We start from the raw sequence: 7,267 nt of genomic DNA, 5'->3' as shown, positions 1-7,267 counted from the left end.
GAACTCCTTTTTGACAAAGGTGCCAGGAGCATATGTTGGGAAAAAAAGAGTCTCCTCAAAAAAAAAAAAAAAAAAAGATGTTGGGAAAACTGGATATCCATATGTAGAAGAATGAAACTAGACCCCTCTGTCTCACCATATTAAAAATAAAATTAAAATGCAATAAACACATGAATCTAAGACCTCAAACTATGAAACTACTACATGAAAATGTTGGGAAAAATCTTCAGGGCATTTTTCAGGGCAAAAATTTCTTGAGCAATAAACCACAAGCACAGGCAACCAAAGCAATAAAATGGACAAATGGGATTACACTGAGTTAAAAAGCTCTTGCACAATAAAAGTAATAATCGACAAAGTAACGAGGCAGCCCACATAATGGGAGAAAATATTTCCAAACTACCCATCTGACAAGCAATTAATAACTAGAATATATTAGGAGCTCAAACAACTGTATATGAAAAACATCTCATAATCTGGTCAAAAGATGGGCACAAGATTTGAATAGCTGTTTCTCAAGAGAAGACATACTAACGGCAAACAGGCATATGAAAGATGTTCAACATCATTGATTATCAGAGAAATGTAAATCAAAACTGCAATGAGACATCATCTCACGCCAGTTGAAATGGTGTATATCCAAAATACAAGCAGTAACAAATGCTTGCGAGGATGTCGAATAGAGGGAACCTTCATACACTGTTAGGGGTCATGTAAATTTATCTACATTAGTGCAACCACTATGGAGAACAGTTTAAAGGTTTTTCGGAAAAACTAAAAATTGTGCTACCATATGATCCAGCAATCCCACTGCTAGGTATATACCCAAAACAAAGGAAATCAGTATCTCAAAGACATATCTGAACTCCTATATTTGTTACAGTATTGTTCACGATAGCTAAAATTTAGCAGCAATCTAAGTGTCCATCAACAGCAATACCCCCAACAAATAAATGGATAAAGAAAATGTGGTACTTCTACACAATGGAGTATTGTTCAGCGATAAAAAAAAAACAGAGAGAGAGAGATCCTGTCATTTTCAACAACATGGATATAACTAGTGATCAATATGTTAAATGAAATAAGCCAAGCACAGAAAAACAAACATTGCATGTTCTCATTTATCTGTGAGATCTAAAACCTCATGGAGATAGAGAGTGGGAGGATGGTTAATAGAGTCTGGGAAGTGTAATAGGGGTTTTCAGGGAGGTGGGGATGGCTATTGGGTACAAAATATAGAAATGATAAAAACTACTATTTTATAGCACTACAGAGTGACTGTAGTCAATAATTTCATTCTACATTTAAAAATAACTAAAAGTGTAATTGAGTTGTTTTAAATTTAAAATATAAATTATTAAGAAATGGATTCCCCATTCTCCATGATGTGATGATCATGCATTGCATGCTTGTATAAAAACATCTCATATACCCCATAAACATATTAACTTACTATGTGTGCAAATTAAAAATTTTTTAAATTATAAAAACCTGAAGATATTTCTAAATATTCCCTAGAGAGCAAAACCACCCTCAGTTGAGAACCTCTGTTGTATGGCCATACTTAATTATAAAACATTGAAACAATTTTTTGCTAGTTGGTAATTAGCTACCTCATGCCTCTCAAGTTTATTCTTCATTGACGTGGCTTTCCCATTACCACTCCCAGGTTACCCCAACAACAAGTATTGCCTGGCACAGAAGCAAACCTTAAAAACCTTGATCCAGAAAAATAGGGCAGTGTCCCTTGTCATTTATCATTGCCCTTGCTATATATGTTGTCAGTATTTTAATAACACTTTTAAGCAGCCTCAAGGGAAACCAGTTCTTTTAAATATCTTCCTTTACATCCAGCTATGAATCCTAGCTGTCCAATCCTACTCCACTGCAGAAAAAGTTTTCCTTCTAGTAGTGTTAATACTTTTCAGATATTTATAGAGAAATATGAGGTCTATCCTCTGTGCCTCCTCATTAAGTGAGTAACACAGCTTCTTTAATCTTTCCCTGCCAATCATATCTTCCCACTTTATCAATCATGTCTACAGCTCCTCTCTTACTTGCCTCTCTGTGTCCTCATCATTTGGAGCCTCTGATAGTCCCACACTGACTCGGACATCCTAGGTGCCAACTCATCAAAGTCATGTTGTTCCATGACACAGTGTCTCTCAGAATACTCCTGGAAATAACACTGATTTCTTTCAATAACCTTATCATATTGCAAAACTATATCTAATATAAGAAAAGCTCATCCTCACACACACCTTGTTACCCAGTCCCATACAGAACCACATGTTCAATGTCTGAGGCCGAAAATAATACGTGATGGTAGACAGAGGTAATGTTTCCAGGAAATATTTCCAAATTGACCAGAGAAGAGCTGGCCACTTCTCTTCATCTTGCCCTGCCTGGAAGTGAACTGCAATTAGCTTTTCTTCTCAGTCATTATATAGTGCCACCACAACACACATATACCACCACCCTTAAGGTCTTCTAACTTTTTATGATTTAAAGGCTTTCCTATTTATGAATTTTCTTAATGTTTGAATTCACCTAAGTATCTCCTACTTCAGGGTTTCAATTAGTTTTATTTAAACTATAAATACACAAATATAGTGTGTATAATAGTATTTGTAGAACAACAGTGAGAGCTCACTTTATTATGTATATGAGCCTTTAAGGATAAGGAGAAAGAAGAAATGAGTTTCACTGAATATTGTACTTCATGAAAATAGTCAGAAAAATGTTTGGAAGCAAGTGGTTGTGGTAGTCAAAAAGTTCAGGTGGCCTGGTATTTATTGGTGCTTGTTTGTAATATTGGAGCAAAGGATGCAATAAAACACAGGACATGAGGACTTCATGGCAATTCCCCCAAATAAGGACATTAATAGTAAGACACAGGAATAAAAAAAATGGGTGTGAAAGAGTATATAATAACAGAAAAATATCTGTAAGATAAAGTAAAGTGAGAAAACAGGGACTAGTAAGATATATGGAAAAGCTTATTTGCATTTTAAATAATGTACACATAGAAATGTATTTCAAAACCCTGGATAACAATACAACAAAATTTCATCAACATTAATGTTACAACAGTGAAATCTGAGTAAATATACATCTTTTTCTCCATTTATCCAATTTCAAATAGTTCTTGTACTATTCTAGTGATAAATACATGCATAATTTGTGAATAAAAAGAAAGACAAGGAGATAAGGATCCCTCCAAAAACATGTTCAAGAAATATTTTTTGACCATCTACCATATGTCAAGCACTCTGCTAGGCACCAGAACACAAGAAAGAGGAAACACAAGAATAACCTGTCAAGAGGAATAAATAAGTGTCATCACTGAAAATGTTAAAGAATAAGTCAGACAAACATCTCCTTAGATGATTTGGGTTTATCCTGCTGGACTAGATAATTTCTGATTTTACTCCCAGATCTTTGGAACCTAAAACCATTGGTAAGATCTAACTTTAATAAACTGCCACAGATAAACAGAAAATACTTTTGGTTATTACAGATGATTGGAAACTGGAAATCATTTGAGAAGAGGTCAAATTCCTTGCCCTATATTTTTATCTATTAAAATGAGAGTTGGAATAGGTGTTCTTTAAATGCCACCCAGCTCTGATGTACATGTATTCATGAGTTTCAAAGACCAAAGAATCCTGTGAGAAAAAAGTTAATGAGAAGAAACTATGAATGGAACTGAAATACACAGAACATTTTCATATATTTTGGGAGGGAAGGTAGCTCCACTGAGAAATTGGTCATATGACCTTCAAGATATGAGATTTATTTAAATTTTGTCATTTTTATTTTCTGTGGGTACATAGTGTATGTTATTACGGGGTACATGAGCTGTTTTGGCAGTCATACAATGCATTATAAACATATTGGGGTAAATGGGGGTATACATCACCTCAAGCATTTATCCTTTCCAAGCATTACAAAAAATCCAATTATACTCTTACAGATACCTTAAATTTTTCAATAAATTATCATTGACTGTACTCACCCTGTTGCGGTATAAAAGACTAAATTGTATCTATTCTAACTACATTTTTGTACACATTATTTATCTGCACTCCTTGCCACAGATACATTTTCCAGACTCTAGTAACAAACATTCTACAATCTATCTCCATGAACTCAATTGAATAAGTGAAAACATGCCAACTTCTTTGCCTGGCTTATTTCACTTAACATAATGTGTTGTTACAAATGACTGAATTTCATTTTTTTTATGGATTAATAGTATTACATCATGTATATGGACCACTTTTCTTTATCCATTCATGTGTCGAAGGACACTTAGGTTGCTTCCAAATCATATCTATTATGAACAGTGCTGCAACAAACATGGGAATGTAGATAACCTCTTTGATATACTGATTTCCTTTATTTTGGATAAATACTGAGCAATAAGACTGCTGGAACAAATGGTGTATCTATTTCTAGATTTTGAGGATTCCCCCAAACTGTTCTTTATAGTGGTTGTACTAATTTACATTCCCACCAAACAGTGTATAAGGATTCCCTTTTCTCCACATCTTAGCCAGCATTCATTATTGCCTGTCTTTTGAATAAAAGCCATTTTAACTGGAGTAAGATAATATCTCATTATAGTTTTAATTTTCATTTATCTGATGATCAATGATGTTGAACGTCTTTTTATATATCTGTTTGCTATTTGTATGTATTCCTTTGAGAAATGTATATTCAAATATTTTGCCCATTTTTAACCAAATTATTAGATTTTTTTCTATGGAGTTGTGTGAGCTTCTTATATATTCTTGTCTCTTGTCCTATGAATAGTTTGCAAATATTCTGTCTCATTTTTTAGGTTTTTCCTTTACTTTGTTGATTATGACCTTTTCCATGAAGAATTTTTTTTGACTGTTTGTGATCCCATTTGTCCATTTTTGCTTTGGTTTCCTGTACTTGTGGGATATTACTCAAGAAATCCTTGCCCAGTTTAATGTTCTGAAGAGTTTCCCCATATTCTTTTAGTAGTTTAAGAGTGTGAGGTCTTAGATTTAAGTCTTTAATTTGTTTTTATTTGATTTTTGTATACGATGTGAGATAGGGAACTAGTTTTATTCTTTTGCATATTCATATCCAGTTTTCTCAGCACAACTGATTGAAAAGACAGTCTATTCCCCAATGTATGTTTTTAGAACCTTTGTCAAAAATGACTTCACTGTACTTGCAGGGATTTGTCTGTGGGTTCTTTAATATATTTCAGTAGTGTATGTGTCTGTTTTTATGCCAGTACCATGTTATTTTGGTTACTGTAGCTCTGCAGTATAATTTGAAGTCAGGTAACGTGATTCCACCAGTTTCGTTCTTTTTGCTTGGGATAGCTTTGGCTATTCTGGGTCTTTTGTGGTATTGTATATATTTTAGGATTGTTTTTTTCTATTTCAATAAAAAATGTCATTGGTATTTTGATAGGGAATGCATTTAATCAGTAGATGGCTTTGAGTAGTATAGACATTTTAAATATATTGATTCTTCCAATACATGAACATGAAATATCTTTCCATTTCTTGTGTCCTCTTCAATTTCTTGCATCAATATTTTATAGTTTTTATTATACAAATCTTTCATTTTTAGCTTAAGTTAAACCCTAGGTATTTAATATTATTTGTAGTGATTTTAAACAGGATGACTTTCATGATTTCTTTTTCAGATCATTCACCATTGGCATACAGAAATGCTACCGATATTTGCGTGTTGATTATGTGTCCTGCAACTATACCAAATTTGTTTGCCAGTTCTAACAGTATTTTGCCATAGTCTTTAGGTATTTCCAAATATAAGATCACATCATCTGCAAATAAGGATAGTGTGACTACTTTCTTTCAAATTTGGATGACTTTTATTTTGTTCTCTGTCCTGATTTCTCTAGCTAGGACTTCCAGTACAATGTTGTCTAACAATGGTGAGAGTGAGCATCCTTGTTATGTTACTGACCTTAGAAAAAAATTCTTTCATTTTTTAAGTGAATTAAAAAGTTTATTAGCCATAGAAAAAAACTGATTCCTCAAAATCAATTATTGATAAATCCCCTGTAAAAGAGCAAGCTTACAGAAAATTTCTCTCATGAACAGGATAGTCACTATACTTTTGGTCCAAGAAATGTTGGGTTTTTTCCTCCTTCTTCAGATGACAGATGGATGTAACTGAATCTACGAACGAGTGTACTTGCCCCAAATGTGCAACATAAATACAGAAGCGATGAACAGAAGACTCATAACCAATACTGGAACAGGGCCAACTTTGAGCCCAGGTGAATCTTCTGTGTAGAATCGCCACATCCCCCCGGTGCCTGCTGAGGTCGTGCGGCCTGCACTCCTTGTCCCACAGCTGGCATTTTTCCTCTGCCGGACAGTGGATCCCGCCGCCCGGGCGGCCACGGCTTTGCTGGGAGAGAGCCCTAAGGATCCCACGTTAGTACCACTGGGGGTCGGACCAGGCATGCTGGAGATACCGGTAGCAAGCAGCTGACCTCATTTTTTTAACATTCAGTATGATACTAGCTGTGGCTCTGTTGTATATGTCTTTTCCTGGGTTGAGGTATGGTCCTTATTTACCCAGTTTTTTGAGGGTTCTTATCATGAAGGGATATTACATTTTATCAAATGCTTTTTCAGCATCAAATGAAAGGATCACATGGTTTTTGTCCTTCATTCTGTTGATACGATGTGCCACATTGTTTGATTTGCATATGTTCAACCAACCTTGTATATCAGGGATAAACCAACTTGGTCATGAGAAATGATATTTGTAATGTGTTGTTGAATTCAATTTGCTAGTATTTTGTTGAGGATTTTTGCACCAATGTTTATCAGGGATATTGATGTGTAGGGTTTTTTTTTTTCTTTCTAATGTGTCTTTGGTTTTGTTATGAAAGTAATATTGGCCTTGTAGATAAATTTGGAAGTATTCTCTTCTCCTCTATTTCTTGGAATAGTTTCATTAGGATTGGTATGAGTTCTTCTTTAATAGTTTTATTAAATTCAGCAGTGAAGCCATTGGGTAGCAGGCTTTTCTTTGCTAGAAAGCCTTTTATTAGAGCTTTGATCTCATTATTTATTATCGGTCTGTTAAGGTTTTCGATTTCTTCATAGTTCAATCCTGATAGGCCGTATGAGTCTAGTAATTTATCCATTCATTTTATGTTTTTTGATGTATTGGCATATAGTTACTCACAGTGGCTTCTAGTGATCCTTTGACTTTCTGTGGTATCAGTTCCGATGTC

General features: G+C 34.4%; 1 pseudogene; it reads right to left on the bottom strand.

The window, feature by feature from the left end:
- Positions 1 to 6,018: 6,018 nt before the first annotated feature.
- Positions 6,019 to 6,508, bottom strand: LOC105476690 (protein transport protein Sec61 subunit beta pseudogene; annotated as a pseudogene).
- Between the last annotated feature and the right edge of the window lie 759 nt (positions 6,509 to 7,267).

This window comes from Macaca nemestrina, chromosome X, assembly GCF_043159975.1.
Source record: "Macaca nemestrina isolate mMacNem1 chromosome X, mMacNem.hap1, whole genome shotgun sequence".
Lineage (NCBI taxonomy): Eukaryota > Metazoa > Chordata > Mammalia > Primates > Cercopithecidae > Macaca > Macaca nemestrina.
This window is presented reverse-complemented; position numbering and strand designations above follow the sequence as displayed.